The following is a 27,742-nucleotide window of genomic DNA, read 5'->3' as shown; positions in this document are numbered from 1 at the left end:
GAAGTAATTAAAGCAGTTCAGTGGAATGTAGTATTAGCAGAGAGCAGTAGATCGGAGGCTGGATGCAGTTTGATTTCATTTGATTTTGATTTGATTTATTAATGTCACACATATTGGGATACAGTGACCGGAATTTTCCCAGACACATGTCACAGGGATCAGTGTGGGTGAGGTGCAGGCTATGGACAGGTCCGTTGACCTCGGGTTGGATTTTCTGGGTTTGGGACAAGTGAGGCCATGAAATCCCACCCAGTAAAAAACATTGTTTCCTGAGCATTATACAGGCAAAACATACAGTACATAGAGTACATGGTGGTGGACGAAAGGAGAGGGGACATGCTATAGTGTTACAGTTGTAGTGAGTGTGGAGAGAAAGATCAATTTAATATATGGAGATCCATTCAAAAGTCTGATGGCAGCAGGGAAGATGTTGTCCTTGGGTCAGTTGGAATGTGTCCTCAGACTTTTGTATCTTTTCCCGACGGAAGAACATGGAAGAACGTATGTCCATGGTGCATGGAGTCCTTGTTTATACTGGCTGCCTTTCTGAGGCAACGGTAAGTATCGACACAGTCAGCGGATGGGAGGCTGGTTTGTGTGATGGACTGGGCTTCATTCACCATCTTTTGTAGTTTCCTGCAGTCTTGGGCAGAGTGGGAGCCCATACCCAAGCTGTGATACATCCGGAAAGAATGCTTTCATTGGTACATCTGTAAACGTTGGTGAGATTCATAATATTCAGGCCAAATTTGCTTCGCTCCCTGGGATATTCTTCCTGAATTTTCCCCAAATCCCTCATTCCGAAACTTGCCCCCACTAATTTACCAAATTGAAACCACACACTGGCAGAGCAAATCCCCTCAGTCCCTGGTCAGAATGTGGTGGGTTCCAGTCCCAGGACAGGACGTGAAGTCAATAATGAAGGCTGTCACTCCATTCCAGCACTGAGGGGGTGCTGCACTCCCACCGGTGCTGTCTTTCAGAGTTAACATTAAATTGAGACCTCTGTCGTTCTCTCAGACACTGGTTAGACCTCACCTGGAATACTGTGTGCAGTTCTGTGTGCCACACGATAAAGTAACATCACCATAGTCCCAGGTGACCATGGGCTGCTCTGTACTTTGAGTGGGGAGCGGTGACTGGTGGTGATTTAACCTGAGGGTCACCACACCTCAGGCACGGGGCAAGGTGGGACCTTCATGGATAACCTCAGCCAGTGTGGGAATTGAACCCTCGCTGTTAGCATCGCTCTGCATCACTAACCATCCAGCCAGCCCCTGAGCTAAGTGGCTAACACCAGGAGTGGGACTGACAGGCTGTTCAAGTCAATGGAGAAGACTTCAGCATTGGGGACATGGGTTCACTTCAACTCTGGGGAAAGCTGGACACCGGATATGGAATTGGCCCCCCACGGTGACTGATTTTCCTCTCTGTTGATGGGGAAGGTCATTGGATTTGGAGGCCAGCTCTCCGACACAGCCGAAAGTTAAAATTAACATCGGGTCCCCCCGCCCAGCAGTTGTGAAACAGCTGAAGAGGCTGGATTGCTGCTTTCTCACACGGACACATTTCTCCTTCCAGGGAAACCTTGTGATTCACTTCCAAACAAAACATCCACATTAACTCTGATCGAATCTGTCTATATTATTCAGTCAAACTATTTCTGTAGTTTATTTATTATTTCACAAGTAGACTTATATTAACACTGCATTGAAGTTACAGTGAAAATCCGCCATTGGCCGCACTCCGGAGAATTTATCAAGGCCCATGCATGGATGTCCCACAGATGAATGTTTAAAAATGGGTGGCATTGGCTGGACGAGCATCTCTTGTCCATCCCTATTTTGCCCTGGAGAAGGTGGTGGTGAGCCGCCTTCTTGAATCGCTGCAGTCCACGTGCTGTGGGTTCACCCACAATGCCATTACGGAGGGAATTCCAGGATTTTGACCCAGCGACAGTGAAGGGACGGTGATATATTTCCAAGTCAGGATGCTGAGTGGCTTGGAGAGGAACTTGCAGGTGGTGGTGTTCCCATGTATCTGCTGCCCTTGTCCTTCCAGCTGGAAGTGGTCGTGGATTTGGAAGGTGTTGTTTAAGGATTTTTTGGTGAATTGTTGCAGTGCATCTTGTAATGGTAGAGACTCTGCTACTGAGCGTCGGTGGTGGAGGGAGTGAATGCTTTTAGATATGATGCAAATCCAGCGGGCTGATTTGTCCTGGATGGTGTGAAGCTTCTTGAGTGTTGTTGGAGCCGCACCCATCCAGGAAATTGGGGAATATTCCATCACACTCCTGACCTCTGCCTTGTAGATGGTGGATAGACTTTGGGGAATCAGGGGGTGAGTTTCTCCCGACAGTTACCTGAGCCTCTAACCTGTTTGTGTAACCATGGTATTCATGTGGCGAGTGCAGTTGAGTTTCTGGTCAATGGTGACCACATGTGCCGAGGATAACAATATTGGTCCAAACTCTTCAGCTATAAAAATCCTTGATTTTGTGAGAGATTAAGAAGCTGTGATCAGCGAGACTTGCCTCAATCTACTGGTCACTTGGTGAGGTCCAATTGAGATATCAAACAACATCTCGTTCCCCAACCCAATCATCTCCACCTTCCCATACTGAAGACTGGAGCAGAATTTGACCATTAGCCCATCAAGTCTTCTCCACCATTTAACCATGACTGATATGTTTCTCGACCCATTTTCCCAACTTTTTCCCGTAACCTTTGATCCCCTTACCAATCATGAAACTATCTATTTTTGTGTTAGAAACATTCAATGCTCGGGCCCCCACTGCTCTCTGTGGCAATGAGTTCCACAGATTCATCACCCTCTGGCTGAAGAAATTCCTGCTGATCTCGATTCTAAAGGTTGGTCCCTTTACTCTGAGGCTGTGTCCTCGGATTTCAGTCTCTCCGACTGATGGAAACATCTTTCCTACATCCACCCTGTCCAGTTTTTCATTATTCTAAAATTAATTCAGGAATTTGAACAGGAGAGTCAATGGATATTTCACCATGTTCAGAATCTCTTCCCGGAACCTCCTCTGGGTCAATATATAAATGCATGTGTTCATACAGGTGCTGGAATACATCATCAGGAGTGTGATTTTTATTGCGAAGTGAAACGAACTGACATCTTCCAAGGTAGGCATCTCGGTGAAGTTGAACAGGAGGTCAATTATTACGATTGGTGTCCACAGAACCATAAAGCTCCCGGAGACAGTGAAGAGCAGGACGATAGTCGTTCTTCTGCTCTTCAACACGGGGTCACTGCTGCCCTCCCCAGGGCCGTGAGCCTTCAGGGCCCTGCGAGACCTACTGGCCACCAAGATGTGCCGGACGGTGAGAGAATTCACCAGCAGCAACAAGGAGAATGGCAATATTGGCACTTTGAGGCAAGACATCCACTTGTAAGCTAGCCATGCTGGAGAGGAATTATAATTTTTGACCGTACGGCAGCCCCACTGCACATTGGCAACAATATAGACGGGTTCATGACGGAAATAGACCGGAATATTCATAACAAAACTGAGTACACTCACGGCCGTTAGAATCACAGTGGCAGTTCTCCTGGTGCAGTATTTTAATTTTAGTTTTGGACAACAAATGGCTACGAAACGGTCAAGAGTAAATAATGTTGTGGACCAGACGGACAGTTGGACGCTGGATACTTGCAAGACAATCGTGACTCGGCAGACACTGGTGTACATCAGGAATGAATATGGGAAATGATGGCGAAAGATGCCGACCAGGGTGACGTTAACAATACAGACCAGGAGATCGGCTATCGCCATCGCGATCATATAACAGGTGATCCCTTTGGAGAGGCCGCACCTTCCCCGGGACAGGACCACAATCGCCATCAGATTAGCTGTAAGAAATTGGAAAAATAATTACTCCCCGAGTTGCCACACTCCAGCTCCTGTTCGGGTACACTGAGAGAGAAGTCAGCATGGACAATGCACCGAACCACTACGTATTATGGACTGTAGCAGGAAACCGGACCACCCGGAGGAAACACAGGCAGACAGGGAACAACTTGCAGAGTCCAAACATACAGACATATTCGCCGTAAATGACACACGGTCTCTGGCACTGTGAGGCTGCAGTGCCAAAAACTGTGCCACCGTGCCACCACCTTAACATAATTAACATGAGGTACATGTGAGTTAACAGGCAAACTGTGCTCAAGCTCACCACACTGCACATTAAATGACAGATGCGACCAAAACAGACTCCATGGATTTCTCACCGACCCACCCAGATATCAGTGTCCTCTATGAATCACAGCATCCTGTTAAAACCCTGTCCCTGATCGACAGATCCATGTAAATGAGGAAAAACACGATTCTATTCTCAGCAGGTCTGTTAGTAAAAACTGGAGCAGCAATGGTCAACGTGGATTCAGCAACAGACAGCAAGGGGGAAGGAAAAGACAACACATTGAAACCAGGGCTTTCTAAAATAAATAGTTGTTTACTGTAACTCACCAGGGATACTGATAATGACAAGAACTGGATAACCAATCACAGTGATGTCTGCAAATTTCGTTGCTCCCATTTTACACGGAGATTATTGAAACTTCCCGAGATCAAGCCTCCAACTGGCGCTCTGCGTAATGCATTGGAAACAGCACACAGATTTATACCTGAACCAATCCTCCAATGGCTCGGTGAAGTTACCTAACAGCTGCCAGCGGGGACACAGACAATCCAGCAAAACATCGTTAATGAAATGATTTTCAGATCAGGGGATAATTTCATCACCAGTAACAGTAATTTGGAGAGTTGCAGATTCACTATTCCCCTGGCTTTTAAGGTGTTTCTTGTCACAGCGTCTCTACACCATCAGGGTGTTTTTGAGAATTATGTTCTCTCAGTATTCCTCCTGATTCAATAGCCTTTTATACGATGAGACCCAGCATTGACATCTTATCGACTATGTGATTGTCAGGAGAAAAGACAGGCAGGATATCAGAGTGACCAAGGCCATGTGTGGTGCTGACTGCTGGACAGATCACAGGTTCATTGTCTCCAATACGAGGCTCCACATCAGACCCAAGAGGCGACCACAAGGAAGCAAAGTTATGAAAAGAATCAATGCAGCCAAGCTAAAGAAACCCAGTATAGCTTCAGCACTGGCTGAAGACTTAGAAATCAAGCTTGCTGACCTACACCTTGCAGGCAGCGCTGAGGATGACTGGGAACACTTCAGGGATGCTGTCCATATATCTGTGCTGAAGATGCTCAGGCCCTCCACCCACAAGCAGCATGATTGGTTCGATGAGAATGATGAGGTGACACAGGCTGTACTTGTTGAAAAGCACTGCCTTCATCGGGCCTGTCAGAACGACCCAGCTTCAGCTGCCAAGAAAAATGTTTTTACCTGTGCTCGCAGGATAGTCCAGAATAAACTGTGTAAAATGCAGGATGCCTGGCTGAGTGCCAAGGCAGATGATATACAGGGATACGCTGACAGAAACGACTTGAAATGGTTCTGTGAAGCCCTCAACACTCCCTACGGACCTCAGTCTCTCGGGAGTTCCCCCCTCCTGAGTACAGATGGCACAACTCTCATTACAGAGAGGGCTCAGATCCTGCAGAGATGGGCTGAACACTTTGAAACCGTCCTCAACCGACCGTCATCTATTAACGATGAGGCAATAGACAGGATTCGATATCAGCAGCACCATGGATGACCCACCGGTAGTAGGCGAAGTCACAAAAGCTGTCAGCCAGTTATCCAGTGACAAACCCCCGCAGGAGATGCCATACCCACAGAGATCTATAAAGCTGCTGGTCCTGCACTTATCGAGAAGCTCACCGAGTTGTTCCAGTCCTTTTGGAAGCAAGGATCCATCCCTCAGGAACTTAAAGATGTTTCCATCGTACACCTCTACAAGAGGAAGGGCAATCGGCAAGTGTGCGACAACCACCGGGGAATCTCCCTGCTCTCCATCACAGGAAAAACCCTCACAAGAATCCTGCTAAATCGTCTGGTCACTCATCTGGAGCTGGGCCTGCTTCCAGAGTCACAGTGTGGCTTCTGCAAAGGTTGCGGGACGATTGACATGATTTTTGCTGTGCGCCAACTTCTGGAGAAGTGTCAGGAGCAGAATCGCGAACTCTACACAACCTTTGTTGACCTCGTGAAAGCCTTCAACACTGTCAGCCGACAAGGTCTGTGGAGGATCATGTCAAAGCTCGGGTGCCCCACCCCCAAATTCATTCAGATGGTACGCCAGTTCCATGATGGCATGAGGGTCAGGGTACTGGATGGCGGAGAATCTTCTGAGGCATTCCCAGTCACCAATGGCGTCAAACAGGGGAGGTGGGGTTCTAATTGGGGGAGCGTTTGCCAGGAGGGCTTCCTCCCAGAGGGGTCCGATCGAGACTCATTCCACCCTCCCCACCACCCTGGCTCTCTCTCTGTTTTGATCTCTCGCGCTCGGACGCGCTGTTTCAGATTTTTTTCGAACTGCGCACACACAGTTGGGCGTGCGGGAAGGAGGATTCCAGGTTTGCATCCATTTTACATCCGGATCTGGCCCCAAGCCTCCGATTGGTAAAATCTGGCCCTGAGTGCCACGATCTTCCACGGGGAATTTTTGGATGTGAACAGTGATATATGAATGACAGGTTCTGTAATGCATTCACCAGTGGGGTCACTCCAAGTTAGTCGGAGGAGGTGGCCTATATTTTAACTGTGTTGGTTTCAGTCGACGGAATGTGGTTGGATCCCTAATTTGTTGGTGGAATTACTCCTGGAGTGAAGCACACAATCCTCACATTAATGCCAAAACAGAAAAGTTGCTGGGGTCTAATCTGTCTTCCTGATGGAATTTGGGATTCTGCTCCAGGGCACGAACACATGATCAGACACAGAGCTCAGTCCCCAGACACATTGGTGAATTGATTTGAAGCCTCACCTTTCACCCTGCCCTGGATCCAGGATGCAGTTTCACCGTAAAAGCTGCCTTGTCAATCGGAACATCTGCCCATTGCAAAGACAGAAGGACAATGTAAAATTCTGGGCCATTGGTGGCTCATTAATTGAAATTGTCTTCTTGATTGTTGGTTGGCGCACGTCTGACTCTCACATGCACTGTCTGATCAAAATATTGCACAAAGACATTGTTTTGAGTTTTATTTATTTATTAGCATTACATGTAGGTTTACATGAATGCTCGATTGAAGTTACTGTGAAAATCCCTGAGACGCCACACTCTGGCACCTGTTCAGGTGCACTGAGGGAGAACTTAGCATGTCCAATGCACCAAACCGGACTGTGGGAGGAAACTGGTGCACCTGGAGGAAACCCACGCAGGCATGGGTAGAATGTGCAAACTCTCCACAGACAGTGACCCAAGCCAGGGTTCGAACGGGGTTCCTGGCGCAGTGAGGTAACAATGCTAATCACTGTGCTCCCATAACATAGACCAAATGTTTCCCTTTGTAATTTTACACATTTGTGAGTCGGGGGCATGTCTGAACTTAGAACGTAAAGCTCTGGCAGTTTTGGGGTAATGACATCTTGTCCTGATTGGTCTGACACAGAGGTTAATCCCCATAACCTGCGACAATTATTTGGTAAAGTCTTATCTGTTCTCAATTAAAGTTTTTGAGGTTCATTAATATAATGGTTTGACACTCGCTTTCAGTGAATAATTAACAAGGTGTTTTATTTCAATAAGCAGGAACTTCAACTGAACAAATAACATATTTACGAACATAAATTTTGACTGAAATGCTGTTTGAATAATACAAGGAACATTCATGACCCAAAACAGTAATAATAGACGTTTAGTCACTCTCAAAATATATATTCCCCCAGGTCTGATCGTGGTGGGAAGTGTTGAAGTCTTCGGTAGTTGTCCACTGTCTATAAGGTTTTCTGATTGGGTATCCATCGGTTAGATAGCTGGATAATTCTCTGAAGGGATATTAAACTGGCAGAGTGGAGTGCTGCTCTAGGGAGGAATATTTGCTGTTCCATTGGCTGCTCTGGTCTCTGGAGATGTTCTTCCAAGATGTTCTCCCTTGTAATAGCTGTTACTTTGGCCGTTATTCCTGTGATGACCTCACAATTTTCTTACACCGCGATTGGTTCGATGTTGTCAACACGATCAAACTCAAATCTGATAGGCTCTTCATAGAGGTTTCCAGCATGGAGACAGGACCTTCGGCCCAACTTGTCCATGCCACCCAATTTTTTAATCTCCTAAGATACTCCCAATTTCCTGCTTTTGGCTCATATCCCTCCCGAAACATCTTACCTAGAAAGCTGATTTATTAGTCACAAGCAGGCTTACATTAACACTGCAATGAAGTTACTGTGAAAATCCCCTAGTCGCCACACTCTGGTGCCTGTTCGGGTACACTGAGGGGGAATTTTGCACGGCCAAATACAACTAATCAGTTCGTCATTCGGACTCTGGGAGGAAACCGCATCATCCGAAGGAAACCCATGCAGACACGGGGAGAAAGTGCAGACTGCGCACAGACAGTGACCCAAGCTGGGAATCGGACCTTTGTCCCTGGCACTGTGAGGCAGCAGTGCCACCCACTGTGCCACCGTGTCAATTGTTGAGTGTTTTCTGTAAACTCATAGCCTGTTAGCTGAGTATCTTCTTTAAACTCATGGGCTGGCAGAGCCGGTTACCAAGGCAACCCTGATGCTTGGTCCTTTAGAAACAAATGTTGTAACCTGGAATCTGGGTGCACTCTGCATTTTAACACAGAGCTCAAAACAATTCTTAAAGGGACCACGCACTGTTTTCTTTCACTCGAACATTTTTTTTACAATCCGTTTATATCTTTTTAAACATTTATTTTCGATCTTTACAAACTCAACTTGATAACAGGATTGTTCCTTTAAGAGCAGCAGAACAGAAGAGGGTCATGTGACTTGAGGGACCAATTGGGACAGAGAGTGTCTAATCACTCCAGGAAGTGGAGTCCTCTCTCGGGCAGAAGATATCTGGAAGGCCCATGGAAGACGTGTAGGAACTGGAGCAGTGGGTGGGCTGCTGCCAGAGCTGCTGAGATGGAGGGGGAGAGGGCCACATGCATCTGTGCAAGCTTCTCCTTGTTAATAAATGCTGGTGTGATGCAGTCTGAGCTTGCATCATTCCACATCTCTTATCCAGAGGAGGCACAAAACAATAATATAGGAGAAAGAGCAGTAAGATGGGGCCTAATGTGGGTGGGGCTTTGGTGGTGATTTGTGGGGGTGGGGGGTCCCGCTGCCACTCTGCAGATAGGATCAGTTGGAGCTGGAGAGAGTGCGGCGATTGGAGTTGGCTGGGGGGGGTTGTCTGCCAGGAGGCGGGGGGACACTCTGCCTTCCAGGGTGAGTGGGGTGGGGCGGGGGTGGTCAGGGATGGGGTCTGACATCTGCACCTCCAGTTGCGGGGAGAGGGTGGTCAGGGAGACGTGACTGGGCAGTGGGGGAGATTGTCACTCTGGGGATGGGGGCCTGGAGACCAGGGTGCTCTGGGACAGGAGGGGAGTTGAGCCTGGCCCGGGAATAGACAGCAGGGCCCCGATTGGGACAGTGGGGGTGATGGTGGGCTCTGGATGGGCAGCAGTGCGGGGTTCCCGGGCTGGCCAGTGATCGAGCTGACCAGCAAGTGGGAGGCTGACAGTTCGGGCCCACTGCACAGGGTTAGAGTTCCAGAACTGGCAGATTCTGGCACGAATAAGCCCCACACCCTCCCCCGAGCTTTTAATGGTATTCCCGATTGTGACCTCTGTGTTGCAGAGTGGGGAGATTCCAGTCGAACTCCCACTGAAAAAAATAAGCATCATTTCCAGCAGTTTTCCCGCCAGTTCAGCCCTCAGAGTGTTTTTGGGAGAATCGAGCCCCAAATTCTGACTTTGCAACAGGGAGCACATTGGTAAGGCCACCCCGCACCCTCCCTTCCCTCAGCACCCACCCTCTACCTGCCCCTCCCCCAGCACCAATCAGCTTTATACAACGCCATGTTCACATTCACTGACTTGGTCACCACTTCTGGAACCGTTGACTGCCCGACAAGCAAAAAAATTCAGGCCATTGTTATCCGTTTGTTATTGTTATCGCTCCGAGAGGACACAGGGTTAAGGTGCTGGGGAGTAGGTACAGAGGAGATGTCAGGGGTAAGTTTTTCACTCAGAGGGTGGTGAGTGAGTGGAATCGGCAGCCGCTGGTGGTGGTGGAGGTGAACTCATTGGGGTCTTTTAAGAAACTTCTACACGGGATTTAATGGGATTGAGGGTGATAGATAAGCCTGGAAGGTAGGGATATGATCGGCACAACTTGTGGGCCGAAGGGCCTGTTTGTGCTGTAGTTTTCTACGTTCTATGTTCTTTGTTTGTTTCAATGGGTTTCTGTAGTGACAGATTCAACAGAGTGAGTCTTAATACATTATTGTAAATCTCCCAGTGTAGTGGTCACAGCCGACTGAATAATATTGTTATTGCCTTGAAAATAATTGGAGAATACGACAGTATCAGATGATAAGAAATAGGAGCAGGAGTAGACTATATGTCCCCCACCAGCCTGCTGCTCCACCATTCAATACAATCAGCAGGATCTCCTTCCTCTACTCTACTTCCCATCTCATTCCCCAATATCCACTGACTCTCTAAAAACCCAGGAATCCGTCGATCTCAGCCCAGGGTTTATTCAATAATGGATAATTGACCAGAGCACATTGATACAGGAAGACATTAAAGTAGTGGGGTGAGCAGAGGGCCGTAGAGTCAGAGGATAGAAGCAGTTTGATTTGATTTGATTCCGATTTGATTTATTCATGTCACACGTATTGGGATACAGTGACCGGAATTTGACCAGACGCCCGTCACAGGAATCGGAGCGGGCGAGGGGCAGGCCATGGAAAGTTCTATTGGCCCCGGGTGGGATTTTCTGGGTTTGGGACAAATGAGGCCATGTAATCCCACCCAGTGAAAAGTATTCTTTCTTGTGCGCTATACTGAGAAATCATATCTAACATCGAGTACATCGAGGTGGAGGAAAGGAGAGGGTGCAGAATATAGTGTTACAGTCACAGCGAGGGTGTGGAGAGATTTTGATCCGGCGACAGTGAAGGAACGGCGATATATTTCCAAGTCAGGATGGTGAGAATGGTTTGGAGGGGAACTTGCAGGCAGTGATGTTCCTATGTATCTGCTGCCCTTGTCCTTCTAGATGGAAGAGGCTGTGTGTTTGGAAGGTGCTGTCTAAGGGTCTTTGGTGGATTGCTGCAGTGTATCTTGTCGATAATACACGCTGCTGCTACTGAGCGTCGATGGTGGAGGGAGTGGATTTTTGTGGGTGTGGTTCCAGTCAAGCGGGGCTGCTTTGTCCTGGATGGTGTCAAGTTTTTTGAGTGTTGTTGGAGCTGTGCCCATCCAGGCAAGTGGGGAATATTCCATCACACTCCTGACTGGTGCCTTGTCGATGGTGGACAGGATTTGGGGAGACAGGAGGTGAGTTACTCACTGCAGTATTCGGAGTCTCTGACCTGCTCTTTGAGTCAATGTGTTCATGTGGCAAGTCCAGTTGAGTTTCTTGTCAATGGTAACCCCATGTGTCAAGGACAACAAAATAAATCCAGACATCTTCAGCTGAACAAAAACCCTGATTTTGTGAGAGATTGAGAAGCCGTGAACAGTGAGACTTGCCTCGATCTGCTGGTCACTTGCTGAGGTCCAATTGAGATATCAAACAACAATTAGATCCCCAACCTCCATTCCCACCTCCCAATATTTAAGACCAGATGATAAAGGAGCAGGATTGGGTAATTCAGCCCATCTAGTCTACTCCACCATTGGATCATGGCTGATATATTTCTCAACCTCATTTTCCCACCTTCTCCCCGTAACCTTTGATGTCCTTACCAATCAAAACCCTCCATTGCCTTCTGTGGCAATGAATTCCACAGGTTCAGCACCCTCTGGCAGCAGGAATTCCTCCTCATTTCTGTCCTAAAAGGTTGTTCTTTCACTCTGAGACTGTGCTCTCAGAACTAATCTCTCCTAACAATGGATGTCTACCACATCCACTCGATCCAAGCTTTTCATTATTCTAAAATTACTTAAGGAATTTGAACAGGAGAATCAATGGATTTTTCACCATGTTCAGAATCTCTTCCCGGAACCTCCTCTGGGTCAATATATCAATGCATGTGTTCATACAGGTGCTGGAATACATCATCAGGAATGAGATTCTCATTGCCAAATGAAGCAAACTGGCACCATTCCAGGTCAATACCTCGGTGAAGTCAAACAGAATGTCAAGTATTACAATTGGAGTCCACAGAACAATAAAACTCCCAGAGACAGTGAAGAGCAGGACGATAGCCGTTCTTCTGCTCTTCAACACGGGGTCACTGCTGCCCTCCCCAGGGCCGTGAGCCTTCAGGGCCCTGCGAGACCTACTGGCCACCAAGATGTGCCGGACGGTGAGAGAATTCAACAGCAGCAACAAGGAGAATGGCAAAAATGGGACGGAGAGGCGACCGACCCACCTGTAAACTCTCCATGCTGGTGAAGAAACGTACTCTTTCACTGTGCGGCAGCCCCACTGCACATTGCCAACAAGAGAGTAGGGTTCATAACGGAAATAGGGCGGAATATTCATGACAAAACTGAGTACACTCATGGCCGTTAGAATCACAGTGGCAGTTCTCCTGGTGCAGTATTTTAATTTTAGTTTTGGACAACAAATGGCCACAAAATGGTCAAGAGTAAATAATGTTGTGGACCAGACGGACATTTGGACACTGGATACTTGCATGATGACATTGACACGGCAGAAACTGGTGTACAGCAAGAATGAATACGGGAAATGATAGCGAAAGATGCGGACAAGAGTGACGTTAAAAATACAGACCAGGAGATCAGCTATCGCCATGGTGATCATATAACAGGTGATCCCTTTGGAGAGGCCGCACCTTCCCCGGGACAGGACCACAATCGCCATCAGGTTAGCTGTAAGAAATTGGATAGAAAATTACTTCCCGTGTTGCCCCACTGCAGCTCCTGTTCGGGTAAACTGAGAGAGAAGTCAGCATGGCCAATGCACCGAACCACTCCGTATTATGGACTGTAGCAGGAAACCGGAGCACCCGGAGGAAACACAGGCAGACAGGGAGGAAATTACAGAGTCCGAACACACAGTCATACAAGCCGTGAATGGCGCACAGGCCCTGGCGCTGAGAGGCAGCAGTGCTAAAAACTGTGCCATTGTGCCACCAGTTTAACATAATTAACATGAGGTACATGTGAGTTAACAGGCAAACTGTGCTCACGCTCACCATACTGCACATTAAATAGCAGATGCGACCAGGAGAGATTCCATGGATTTCTCATCAACCCACCCAGATATCAATGTTCACTGTGAATCACAGCAGCTTGCTAAAACAATGTCTCAGATGTGCTGATCCGTGTAAATAAGGAAAAACATGATTATATTCTTGCCAGAACTGTTCGCAGAAACTACAGCAGCAATGGTTAATGTGGAGTCTGTGACAGACAGCAAGGGGGAAGGAAAAGACAACACATCGAAACCAGGGCTTTCTAAAATAAATAGTTGTTTACTGTTACTCACCAGGGATACTGATAATGACAAGAATTGGATAACCAATCACATTGATGTCCACAGATTTGGTTGTTCCCATTTTACACGGAGATTATTGAAACTTCCCGAGATCAAGCCTCCAACTGGCGCTCTGCGTAATGCATTGGAAGCAGCACACAGATTTATACCTGAACCAATCCTCCCATGGCTCGGTGAAGTTACCTAACAGCTGCCAGTGGGGACACAGACAATCCAGCAAAACATCATGAATGAAATGATTTTCAGATCAGGGGACAATTTCATCACCAGTAACAGTAATTTGGAAAGTTGCAGGTTCACTATTCCCCTGGCTTTTAGACTGTTGCTCGTCACAGCGTCTCTACACCACCAGGGTGTTTTTGAGAATTCTGTTCTTTCGGTGTTCCTCCGAATCTAATGGCATTTTTGACTATCAGACCACAAGGAGCAGAATTAGGCCATTCGATGCTTCACCATGGCATCATGGCTGATAAGTTTCTCAACCCCATTCTCCAGTAAACTTTGGTCCCTTTACCAATCAAGAAACGATCTATCTCTGTATTAAATGCACTCAATGACCCAGCCTTCACAGCCTTCTCTGGGAATGAATTCCCCAGATTCACCACCCTCTGCTGGATGAAATTCCTCCTCATCTCCGCTCTGAAGTGTCGTCTCTTTATTCTGAGGCTGTGCCCTCAGATCTTAGTCTCTCCTCCGAATGGAAATATCTTTCCCCATGCCCACTGTATCTGGGCCTTTCAGTATTCTGTTCCTCCCTTTAGTTCCAACAGGACAGGCATTGACTTGACTCTCCCACTCGGTACTGGCTGTGTCCAGCTCAATCGCTCTTTTTTGGCATCGAGCCTGTCCACAAAAGAACTCCAGACCCGATTATCTGATGGTTCATTTCCTGACCAGTAACATTGTACTTTGGATCGACAAAAGTTACCCGCGAAGAGGATAGACAACGGTTTGGAACAAACAATGTAAAACTCACTCTACAAAGACAGCAAATTCAAACAATCTAAAATATCTAACTTATATTCCAATATTCAGATTTAACACAAGATACATGCAAATTAGCAGGGACGGAGCGGGCAAAAAAGCCACACTGCACATTAAATGGTAGATGCGACCAAGATAGATTCCATGGATTTCTCAGCAACCCAGCCAGAGGTCAGTGACTACAAGGAGTCCCACCGGCATTGCACCCCCACCTGTAGTTCCCAGCTGGCATACGGTGATGTCAATGTGAATTCTCATTGACAGTGCTGGCATGGACAAGTTGGGAATAAATGCTGGTGTGGTAGAGTCTGAGCTTGCATCATTACACATCTCTTATCCAGAGGAGGGACTAAACAATAATATAGGAGAAAGAGCAGCAAGGTGGGGTCTAATGTGGGTGGGGCACAGGGGTGATTGGTGTGGGTGGCAGGGGGTCCCGGTACCATTCTGTAGATAGGATTGGTCGGGGCTGGGGGTGGACAGTGATTGGGATGGGCTGGGATGTTGGTCTGCAGGGGGGACTCTGCCTCCCGGGGGGGGTGTCTGCCTCTGGTGGGGTGGTCAGGGGCTGGGTCTGCCGGAGGGGGATGGAGGTGTATCGTCACTGCTGGGGGTGGGGGTGCTGGAGACCAGGGCACTGCAGGATGGGAGGGGGTGTTGGGACTGCCTCGGGAATGGACAGCGGGGCTGTGATTGGGCTGTGGGGAGGTCTGGAGGGGCAGCAGTGTGGGGGTCCCGGGGTGGTCAGCGATCGAGCGAGTGGGATGCTGACAGTTCGGGGCCACTGCACGTGTGCAGAGTTCTGGAACTGGTGACTCTGTCCTGAATAGGCCCCCCCCGAGCGTTTAATGATATTCACAACTGTGACCTCTGCATTGCACAGTGGGAGATTCCAGTCTGAACTCCCACGGCAATAAACAACAGTGATTTACAGCATTTTCCAAACCAATTCAGCACTTAGAATTTTTTTGGGAGGATCGGGCCCCAAATTCTAACTTGACAACTGGGAGCAGACTGGAACGGCGAACCCACACCCTCACTTTTCTCAGTAACCAATCTGTACCTGCCCTCCCCGGCACCAATCAGCCTTACACAGCATCAGTTTCACACTTGCTGGCTTCGTGGTCACTTCTGGGCCCATTGGCTGCCCAACAGGTGAAAAAGCCACCCATTTGTTTCAATGGGTTTCTGTAGTGACAGATTCAACAGAGTGAGTCTCAATACATTATTATTAATTATTAATACACACTACAATACAAGACCCTCTCTGCAGACCAACCCCCTTAGCGCACTCCAATTGCTGCCCTCCCTGACTGATCCCCATGCAGATTGGCAGAGGGACCCCCCCACCACCACTGATCACCCCGAAGCCCACCCACAATGGGCCGCACCACCTTCAGTGGTGATGGTTTAGTTCTGGGATGGGGAAAGTTGAACTGTAGGAAATGAGAAAGTGGCACGGTGGCACAATGGTTAGCACTGAGGCCTCACAGCTCCAGGGTCCCAGGTTCGATTCCTGGCTTGGGTCACTGTTTGTGTGGAGTTTACACATTCTCCCCATGTCTGCGTGGGTTTCCTCCGGGTGCTCCGGTTTCCTCTCACAGTCCAACAAAGTTGTTGGTTAAATTGTTTGGCCATGCTAATTTGTCCCTTCGTGTCAGGGGATTAGCAGAGTAAATATGTGGGGTTACAGGGATAGGGCCTGGGTGGGGTTGCTGTTGGTGAAGGCTTGATGGGACAAATGGCCTCCTTCTGCACTGAAGGGATATTATAACTTTATGATTTGAGAACGAAAGCATCTTGGAGTCTATTACAGTTAAAAGGTTGGAGCGATATTGATGTAAGGGGATGGCAGGTTTAATGCTCAGACCCTAAAACAGGAGATGGGTTTACAAAACTGAAGAACTGGGAACACGATGTCTCATCTAAATGCTTGTATTTTGGCACTAATTTTTAAAAGCTTATTTATTAGTTTCAGAAGTAGGCTTACATTAACATAGCAATGAAGTTACTGTGCAAATCCCACAGTTGCCATACTCCGGGGCTTGATTGGGTACACTGAAGGAGAATTTCAGTGTGGCAAATGTACCGAACCAGCACGTCTTTCAGACTGTGGGAGGGAACTGGAGCACTGGCAGGAAACCCATGCAGCCATGGGGAGAATGTGTCGACTCCGCACAGTGACCCAAGCAGGGAATTGAACCCTGGTCCCTGGCGCTGTGAGGCAGCAGTGCTATCCACTGTGACACCGTGCCAAACTGAGCTAACTGAGTGCAAAAGCAATCAGTGAATCCTGAAAGGCCATGTTGTTATGGAGAGGGGTGGAGGATAAGAAACTCCTCTGGTTTCAGTTTATCTGTGTGTTGGCTGGAGAGGTGTCGGTTCCCATTTGGACCTCATGTTGTTTGCAGATCACAGAGAAACGCTGGAACCCTTTACAGCTCAGTGCAGCTGCAAGACTGGAGTTGGGAGAAACCCGGGACAATGTTAGTTTATTGAAACTAGTGATTTGTGAGAAAGAGCTGGAATTGTGGCAGTAGTTAGAGGTGGGAGTGCATTTGTGTGAATCCCAGAGAACACAGGCCCAGGAGAAACAATGGAACCATCGGAAGGCTGAGACAGTCCGAGTCGGAGTGGTTTATGTGGCAATTCAGAGTCTAAGGGTGAGATACTCCACCCTCCCAGCCACCTGATTCCCACCAGCAGGATGAGGCGTGTTGTTTGCCAGCGGCAGTATTCTCTGGTCCCTCCACTCTCAATGGGAACTCCCATTGATGTCACCCCATGCACCTACGGACAGGGGTGCGCTGCCGGTGGGACTCCAAATGGTCACTGACATCTGGGTGGGCTGCTGAGATCATGGAATCTATCTTGGTCACATCTGCCATTTAATATACAGTGCGGTGTGCTTCCCCACCACTAACTGCTAATTCTCATGTACCTGGTGTTAAATCTGAATATGGGAGTGTCAGTTAGATATTGTAGATTGTTTGACTTTGCTGACTTTGTAGAGTGAATTTTACATTGTTTGTTCCAAACCGTTGTCTATTCCCTTAGCGGTTAACTGTCATTTCCAACTTTTGTCTCCTCTCAGCACAATGTTTCTGGTCACTATCTGGACAATAAGAGAATCAAGTGTGGGGCTCTTTCATGGGCAGGCTCGGTGTAAAAAAGAGTGATTGTTCTGAACACAGAGAGTGCCGAGCGGGAGAGTCAAGTCAATGCCTGTCCTAATGGAAACACAGTGAGTAACAGAATACTGAAAGGCCTGGATAGAGTGGACGTGGGGAAGGTGTTTCCATTAGGAAGAGAGACTCGGATCTGAGATCACGGCCTCAGAGTTAAGGGGCGGCCATTAAGAATCGGGAGGACGAGAAATTTATTCAGACAGAGGGTGATGAATCTGTGGAAATCATTGCCACAGAAGGCCAGGGAGGCTGGGTCATTGAGTGTATTTAAAACAGAGATAGATAGATTCTCAATTGGGAAGGAGATCAAAGGTTATGTGAGAATGGGATTAAGAAACATGTCAGCCATGATGGAATGGTGAAGAAGGCTCGATGGGCCGAATGGTTTAATTCTGCTCCTTGTTGTCTTATGGTCTAAAAGGCCATTGGATTGGGAGGAATACAGAGAGAAAATAATTCTCAAAAACACCCTGATGGTGTAGAGATGCTGTGACGAGCAACAGTCTAAAGGCCAGGGGAATAGTGAACCTGCAACTCTCCAAATTACTGTTACTGGTGATGGAATTATCCCCTGATCTGAAAATCATTTCAATAATGATGTTTTGCTGGATTGTCTGTGTCCCCGCTGGCAGCTGTTAGGTAACTTCACCGAGTCATTGGAGGATTGGTTCAGGTATAAATCTGTGTGCTGCTTCCAATGCATTACGCAGAGCGCCAGTTGGAGGCTTGATCTCGGGAAGTTTCAATAATCTCCGTGTAAAATGGGAGCAACCAAATCTGTAGACATCAATGTGATTGGTTATCCAATTCTTGTCATTATCAGTATCCCTGGTGAGTTACAGTAAACAACTATTTATTTTAGAAAGCCCTGGTTTTGATGTGTTGTCTTTTTCCTTCCCCCTTGCTGTCTGTTGCTGAACCCATGTTGACCGTTGCTGCTCCAGTTTCTGGTGACAGTCTTGCCAAAAATAGGATCCTGCTTTTCCTTATTTGCAAGAATCTGTGGATCTGATGCAATTTTAACAGGCTGTTGTGATCCACAGCGGACACTGAAATCAGGGTGGATTGAGGAGAAATCCATGGAATCTGTCTTGGTCGCATCTGCCATTTAATGCACAGTGTGGTGAGCTTGAGCACAGTTTGCCTGTTAACTCACATGTACCTCATCTTAATTATGTTAAACTGGTGGCATGGTGGCACAGTTTTTAGCACTGCTGCCTCACAGCGCCAGGGACCGTGTGCCATTCTTGGCTCGGGTGACTGCGTGTGGAGTCTGCATGTTGTTCCCTGTCTGCCTGTGTTTTCTCCGGGTGCTCCAGTTTCCTGCTACAGTCCATAATACGTAGTGGTTGAGTGCATTGGCCATGCTGACTTCTCTCTCAGTGTACCCGAACAGGAGCTGGAGTGTGGCAACTCAGGGAGTAATTTTCTTTTCAATTTCTTACAGCTAATCTGATGGCGATTGTGGTCCTGTCCCGGGGAAGGTGCGGCCTCTCCAAAGGGATCACCTGTTATATGATCACCATGGCGATAGCTGATCTCCTGGTCTGCATTTTTAACGTAACCCTTTTCCGCATCTTTCGCTATCATTTCCCACATTCATTCCTGATGTACACCAGTGTCTGTAGTATCAATACCGTCCTGCAAGTATCCAGTGTCCAAATGTCCGTCTGGTCCACAACATTATTCACTCTTGACCGTTTTGTAGCCATTTGTTGTCCAAAACTAAAATTAAAATACTGCACCAGGAGAACTGCCACTGTGATTCTAACGGCCGTGAGTGTACTCAGTTTTGTCATGAATATTCCAGCCTATTTCCGTTATGAACCCTATTCTGTTGTTGGCAATGTGCAGTGGGGCTGCCGCACAGTGAAAGAGTACGTTTCTTCACCAGCATGGAGAGTTTACAAGTGGGTCGCTAATCTCTCAGTCCCATTTTTGCCATTCCCCTTGTTGCTGCTGTTGAATATTCTCACCGTCCGTCACATCTTGGTGGCCAGTAGGTCTCGCAGGGCCCTGAAGGCTCACGGCCCTGGGGAGGGCAGCAGTGACCCCGTGTTGAAGAGCAGAAGAACGGCTATCGTCCTGCTCTTCACTGTCTCCGGGAGTTTTATTGTTCTGTGGACACCAATTGTAATACTTGACATTCTGTTTGACTTCACTGAGATATATTCCTTGAAAGGTGCCAGTTTGCTTCACTTGACAACGAGAATCTCATTCCTGATGATGTATTCCAGCACCTGTATGAACACATGCATTGATATATTGACCCAGAGGAGGTTCCGGGAAGAGATTCTGAACATGGTGAAATATCCATTGATTCTCCTGTTCAAATTCCTTAAGTAATTTTAGAATAATGAAAAGCTTGGATCGAGTGGATGTGGTAGACATCCATTGTAAGGAGAGATTAGTTCTGAGAGCACAGTCTCCGAGTGAAAGAACGACCTTTTAGGACAGAAATGAGGAGGAATTCCTGCTGCCAGAGGGTGCTGAACCTGTGGAATTCATTGCCACAGAAGGCAATGGAGGGTTTTGATTGGTAAGGACATCAAAGGTTACGGGGAGAAGGTGGGAAAATGAGGGTGAGAAATATATCAGCCATGATCCAATGGTGGAGTAGACTAGATGGGCTGAATTACCCAATCCTGCTCCTTTATCATCTGGTCTTAAATATTGGGAGGTGGGAATGGAGGTTGGGGATCTAATTGTTGTTTGATATCTCAATTGGACCTCAGCAAGTGACCAGTAGATCGAGGCAAGTCTCACTATTCATGGCTTCTCAATCTCTCACAAAATCAGGGTTTTTGTTCAGCTGAAGATGTCTGGATTTATTTTGTTGTCCTTGACACATGGGGTCACCATTGACGAGAAACTCAACTGGACTTGCCACATGAACACATTGACTCAAAGAGCAGGTCAGAGACTCCGAATACTGCAGTGAGTAACTCACCTCCTCTCTCCCCAAATCCTGTCCACCATCTACAAGGCACCAGTCAGGAGTGTGATGGAATATTCCCCACTTGCCTGGATGGGCACAGCTCCAACAACACTCAAAAAACTTGACGCCATCCAGGACAAATCAGCCCCGCTTGACTGGAACCACACCCACAAAAATCCACTCCCTCCACCATCGACGCTCAGTAGCAGCAGCGTGTATTATCTACAAGATACACTGCAGCAATCCACCAAAAACCCTTAGACAGCACCTTCCAAACGCACGGCCTCTTCCATCTAGAAGGACAAGGGCAGCAGATACATGGGAACATCACTGCCTGCAAGTTCCCCTCCAAACCACTCTCATCATCCTGACTTGGAAATATATCACCGTTCCTTCACTGTCACTGGATCAAAACCCTGGAATTCCCTCCTGAATGGCATTGTGGGTGAACCCACAGCACGTGGACTGTAACGATTCAAGAAGGCGGCTCACCACCACCTTCTCAAGAAAAAATAGAGATGGACAATAAATGCGGGCCAGCCAGCGATTATTATCTTTTTAATAAATTAATTTGTGGGACATGAGTGGTGCTTGCATTGGCCATGTTAAATTCTCCAGAGTGTGGCCAATATGGGATTTTCACAGTAACTTCATTGCAGTGTTAATATTAGCCTGCATGTGACACTGATAAATAAACTACAAAAGTAGTTTAGCCGCATAAAATATGCAGATTCGATCAGAGTTAAGGTGGATATTTTGTTTGGAACTGAATTCCAAGGTTTGGAACCCACAGCCCCAATGCTGAAGTCTTCTCCATTGACTTGAACAGCCTCTCAGTCCCACTCCTGGTGTTAGCCACTTAGCTCAGGGGCTGGCTGGATGGTTAGTGATGCAGAGTGACACCATCAGTGTGGGTTCAATTCCCACCAGCTGAGGTTATCCTTGAAGGTCCCACCTTGCCCCGTCCCTGAGGTTTGGTGACCCTTAGGTTAAATCACCACCAGTCACCGCTCCCCACTCAAAGTGCAGAACAGCCCATGCTCACCTGGGACTATGGTGATGTTACTTTACAGTGTGGCGCCCAGAACTGCCCACAAGACTCCAGCTGAGGTCTAATTGGTGTCTGAGAGGACAGCAGAGATCTCAATTTAATGTTTGCTCTGAAAGACAGCACTGGTGGGAGTGCAGCACCCCCTCAGTGCTGGAATGGAGTGACAGCCTTCATTATTGACTTCACGTCCTGTCCTGGGACTGGAATCCACCACCATGTACTCTATGTACTGTATGTTTTGTCTGTATAATGCTCAGGAAACAATGTTTTTTACTGGTTGGGATTTCATGGCCTCGCTAGTCCGAAACCCAGAAAATCCCACCCGAGGTCAACGGACCTTTCCATAGCCTGCACCTCACTCACACTGATCCCTGTGACATGTGTTTGGGAAAATTCTGGTCACTGTATCCCAATATGTGTGACATTAATCAATCAAATCAAAATCAAATGAAATCAAACTGCATCCAGCCTCCGATCTACAGCACTCTGCTCATACTACATTCCACTGAACTGCTTTAATTACTTCCTGTACCATGGTGTCCTGGTCAATTATCCACCTTGGAATAAATCCAAAGCTGAGAGAGAGACGGATCTCTGGATTTTTACAGAGTCAATGGATATTGGGGAATGAGATGGGAAGTAGAGTAGAGGAAGGAGATCCTGCTGATTGTATTGAATGGTGGAGCAGCAGGCTGGTGGGGGACATATAGTCTACTCCTGCTCCTATTTCTTATCATCTGTCGTATTCTCCGATTACTTTCAAGAAATAACAATATTATTTCACCGGCTGTGACCACGACACTGGGAGATTTACAATAATGTATTGAGACTCACTCTGTTGAATCTGTCACTACAGAAACCCATTGAAACAAATGGGTGGCTTTTTCACCTGTTGGGCAGCCAATGGGCCCAGAAGTGACCACGAAGCCAGCAAGTGTGAAACTGATGCTGTGTAAGGCTGATTGGTGCCGGGGAGGGCAGGTACAGATTGGTTACTGAGAAAAGTGAGGGTGTGGGTTCGCCGTTCCAGTCTGCTCCCAGTTGTCAAGTTAGAATTTGGGGCCCGATCCTCCCAAAAAAATTCTAAGTGCTGAATTGGTTTGAAAAATGCTGTAAATCACTGTTGTTTTTTTCAGTGGGAGTTCAGACTGGAATCTCCCACTGTGCAATGCAGAGGTCACAGTTGTGAATATCATTAAAAGCTCGGGGGGGCCTATTCAGGACAGAGTCACCAGTTCCAGAACTCTGCACACGTGCAGTGGCCCCGAACTGTCAGCATCCCACTCGCTCGATCGCTGACCACCCCGGGACCCCCACACTGCTGCCCCTCCAGACCTCCCCACAGACCAATCACAGCCCCGCTGTCCATTCCCGAGGCAGTCCCAACCCCGCCTCCCGTCCTGCAGTGCCCTGGTCTCCAGCACCCCCACCCCCAGCAGTGACGATACACCTCCATCCCCCTCCGGCAGACCCAGCCCCTGACCACCCCACCAGAGGCAGACACCCTCCCCCGGGAGGCAGAGTCCCCCCTGCAGACCAACATTCCAGCCCATCCCAATCACTGTCCACCCCCAGCCCCGACCAATCCTATCTACAGAATGGTACAGGGACCCCCCCCCACCCACACCAATCAGCCCTAGGCCCCACCCACATTAGACCCCACCTTGCTGCTCTTTCTCCTATATTATTGTTTAGTCCCTCCTCTGGATAAGAGATGTGTAATGATGCAAGCTCAGACTGTATCACACCAGCATTTATTAACAAGGAGAAGCTTGCAGCCTCTCCCCCTCCCCCTCCAGCAGCTCTGGCAGCAGCCCACCCTCTGCTCCAGTTCCTACATGTCTTCTTTGGACCTTCTAGATATCTCCTGCTCGAGAGAGGACTCCACTCCTGGGGCTGATTCCACACTCTCTGTCCCGATTGGTCCCTCAAGTCAGCTGACCCTCATCTCCTGTGCTGCCCTTAATGGAGCAATCATGTTGTGAAGTTAACTTTGTAAAATCATTAAAAAAGTTCAAAAAGAACTAAAAAGATACTTAAAAAAAAGTTAGAGTGAAAGAAAACAGTGTGTGGTCCCTTTAAATCTTGTTTTGAGTTTCATGTTAAAATGCAGATTACTCACAGACTCCAGGTTACAACATTTGTTTCAAAAGGACCAAGCATCAGGGTTGCCTTGCTAACCGGCTCTACAGGTTTTTGTATTTTTCTCAGCCTGTGAGTTTAAAGAAAACACTCAACAATTGGCACAGTGGCACAGTGGGTGGCACTGCTGCTTCACAGCACCAGGGATATAGGTCCAGTTCCTGGCTTGGGTCACTGTCTGTGCGGAGTGTGCACTTTCTCCCCATGTCAGTCTGGGTTGCCTTTGGATGTTCCACTTTCTGACTGACGTGCTGGTTAGGGTGCATTGGCCATGTTAAATTCTCCCTCAGTGCCTCCAAACAGGTGCAGAGTGTAGCGACTAGGGGATTTTCACAGTAACTTCATTGCAGTGTTAATGTAAGCCTACTTGAGATTAATAAATAAACTTTCTGGGTAAGATGGGTAGAGAGGGATATGGGCCAATAGTGGGAAATTGTGTCTATCTTAGGAGTTTAAAAAGGGGCCGAAGGGCCTGTCTCCATGCTGGAAACCTCTATGAAGAGCCTATCAGATTTGAGTTTGATCGTGCTGACAACATCAAACCAATCGCGGTGTAAGAAAATTGTGAGGTCATCACAGGTATAACGGCCAAAGTAACAGCTATTACAAGGGAGAACATCTTGGAAGAACATCTCCAGAGACCAGAGCAGCCAATGGAACAGCAAATATTCCTCTCTAGAGCAGCACTTCGCTCTGCCAGTTTAATATCCCTTCAGAGAATTATCCAGCTATCTAACCGATGGATACCCAATCAGAAAACCTTATAGACAGTGGACAACTACCGAAGACTTCAACACTTCCCACCACTATCAGACCTGGGGAAATATATATTTTGAGAGTGACTAAACGTCTACTATTACTGTTTTGGATAATGAATGTTCCTTGTATTGTTCAAACAGCATTTCAGTCAAAATTAATTTGGTTAACATGTTACTTGTTAAGTTGAAGTTCCTGGTTATTAAAATAAAACACCTTGTTAATTATTCACTGAAAGTGAGTGTCAGGCCTTTATATTAATGAATTTCTAAACTTAAGAACAGATACAACCTTTCCAAAAAATTGCAGCAGATTATGACGTGAGGTAAAGGGGATTAACCTCAGTATCGTAAAAATCAGCACAAGATATTATCACAGAACTGCCAGAGCTTTACGTTCGAACTTCAGACATGGTCCCGACTCATAAATGTGTGAAATTACAAAAGGAAATGTCTGGAATGCTGCAGAGTGACACAGTGGTTAGTACGGCTGCCTCACAGTGACAGGGACCTGGGTTTGATTCCCAGCTTTGGTCACTGTCTGTGTGGAGTTTGCACATTCTCCCCGTGTCTGCGTGGGCTTCTCTGGGTGGACCAGTTTCCACCCACAGTCCGAAAGTCTGGTTTGGTGCATTGACCATGATAAATTCTCCCCCAGTGTAACCGAACAGGCGCTGGAGTGTGGCGACTAGGGGATTTTCACAGGAACTTCAATCCAGTGTTAATGTCAGCCTTACTTGTGACACTAATAAATAAGGAAAACCTGAAGCAATGTCTTAAAGCAAAATTTTTGATTGGTGGGTGAGTGTGAGTGTCAGACATGCTCCAACCAACATTAAAAAGACAATTTAAATTAATTAACCACCAACTGACCAGAATTTTACATTGTCCTTCTGTCTTTGCAATGGGCAGATGTTCCGATTGACAAGGCAGCTTTTACGGTGAAACTGCATCCTGGATCCAGGGCAGGGTGAAAGGTGAGGCTTCAAATCAATTCACCAATGTGTCTGGGGACTGAGCTCTGTGTCTGATCATGTGTTCGTGTCCTGGAGCAGAATCCCAAATTCCATCAGGAAGACAGATTAGACCCCAGCAACTTTTCTGTTTTGGCATTAATGTGAGGATTGTGTGCTTCACTCCAGGAGTAATTCCACCAACAAATTAGGGATCCAACCACATTCCATCAACTAAAACCAAAACAGTTAAAATATAGGCCACTTGGCCTACAAAATATAGGCCTCCTCCCTATAGGCCTCCTCCCTATAGGTCACTTGGAGCGACCTCAATGGTGAATGCATTATGGAACCTTTCATTCATAAATCACTGTTCACATCCAAAAATACCCTGTGGAAGGTTGTGAGACTGCATGAAAACTCTGAGGCAAAGGGCCAAGCACACCACACTGGACATTAAATGGCAGACGCGACCAAGACTATTTCCATGGATTTCTCAGCAAACCACCCAGATATCAGTGACCGCTGTGAGTCACAACATCTTGTTAAAGCTCTGTCTCCCTCAGGATAGGTTTTGCCTCTTTACTTTTGAAGATCGAGATCTCCAAGTTCCCTAAAAAGCATTAAGCCACCTGAGCCATTCCGACTCGGACTGTCTCAGCCTTCTGTGTGCTGGGTGAAGAAAATACATTTCAAGATGACCTTCTGGGAGGAAATGAGGGTGAAAGGCAGAGTGATTCAGGGAAGGATTTCCCGTGAGTTAAGTCACGGCCACCAAGGGTGAGAAATAAGAAGGGACACACACGAGGAAGCAGAGACTGAGACACACCAAGATTCCTGGAGGCTGGAGGTGGTAAACAAGCGGAAGATTTCTGGGATGGACAGGCTTGAAACAACAGAAAGAATTCCAGAAGAATATATGTTTTATATATTGATTGGATTTGGTTTATTTTTGTCACAGGATACAGTGAACAGCATTATTACTTGCACGCTGTACAAAGTATACAGTTTGTAAAGTACACAGGGGAAAAGGGAAAGGACAGGATGCAGAATTTAGTGTTACAGTCATAGTGAGGAGATCAACTTAATATAAGGTAGGTCCATTCGAAAGTCTGATGGCAGCAGAGAAGAAGCTGTCCATCAGTCAGTTGTTACGTGAGCTCAGATTTTTGTATCTTTTTTCCAATGGAAGAAGGTGGAAGAGAGTTGTCCAGGGTGTGTGGGGTCCTTAATTATGCTGGCTGTTTTTCTGAGGCAGCAGGAAGTGTCGACAGACTCAATAGTTTGGAGTCGAGTTTGCACAATGGACTGGGCTACCTTCACAACCCTTTGTAGATTTTTGTGATCTTGGTTGGAGCAGGAACCATACCAAGCTGCTGTAAGACCTTTTGACCATCAGACATTCGACCAAATTAGGCCATTCGGCCCATTGACTCTGCTCCGCCATTCAATCATTGTATTTTTCTCATCCCCATTCTCCTGCCTTTCCCCAGAACCCCTGGTCCCCTTATTAATTAATAACATATAGTCTTCAGCACCAATCAGTTCTACAGATTCACTATGCTCTGCATGAAGAAATTCTTTCTCTGTTTTAAAGGATCATCCCTTTAACCTGAGGTTGTGCCCTCTGGTTCTCGTTTTTCCCATTAGTGGAAACATCCTCACCACATCCATGATATCCTGGCCTCGTCATATCCTGTAAGTTTCAATAAGATTTCCCCTCATCCTTCTAAACTCCAACGAGCACAGACCCAGAGCACCCAACTGTTCCTCATATGACAAGCTCTTCATACAGGGATCATTTTTGTGAACTTCCTCTGGACACTTTCCAAGTCCAGCACATCATTCCACAGATACGGGGGCCAAAACTGCTCACAATATTCTAAATGGGGTCTGACCAGAGGCTATACATCCTCAAAAGTACATCCCTGCTCTTGTATTTTAGCCCTCTCAACGTGAATGCAAGCTCTACATTTGCTTTCCTTACTGCTGACTGAACCTATACGTTAAGCTGAAGAGAATCTTGAACAATGACTCCCAAGTTCCTGAGAGTTTCTGATTTGTGAAGCATTTCCCCATTAGAAAATAGTCTCTGCCGCCATTCCTTGATCCAAAGTACACAACCTC

Source organism: Carcharhinus amblyrhynchos, unplaced genomic scaffold (genome assembly GCF_965287045.1).
Source record: "Carcharhinus amblyrhynchos unplaced genomic scaffold, sCarAmb.v2.hapA scaffold_40, whole genome shotgun sequence".
Lineage (NCBI taxonomy): Eukaryota > Metazoa > Chordata > Chondrichthyes > Carcharhiniformes > Carcharhinidae > Carcharhinus > Carcharhinus amblyrhynchos.
The sequence above is the reverse complement of the archived record's forward strand: the minus strand, read 5'-3'. Positions refer to the sequence as shown.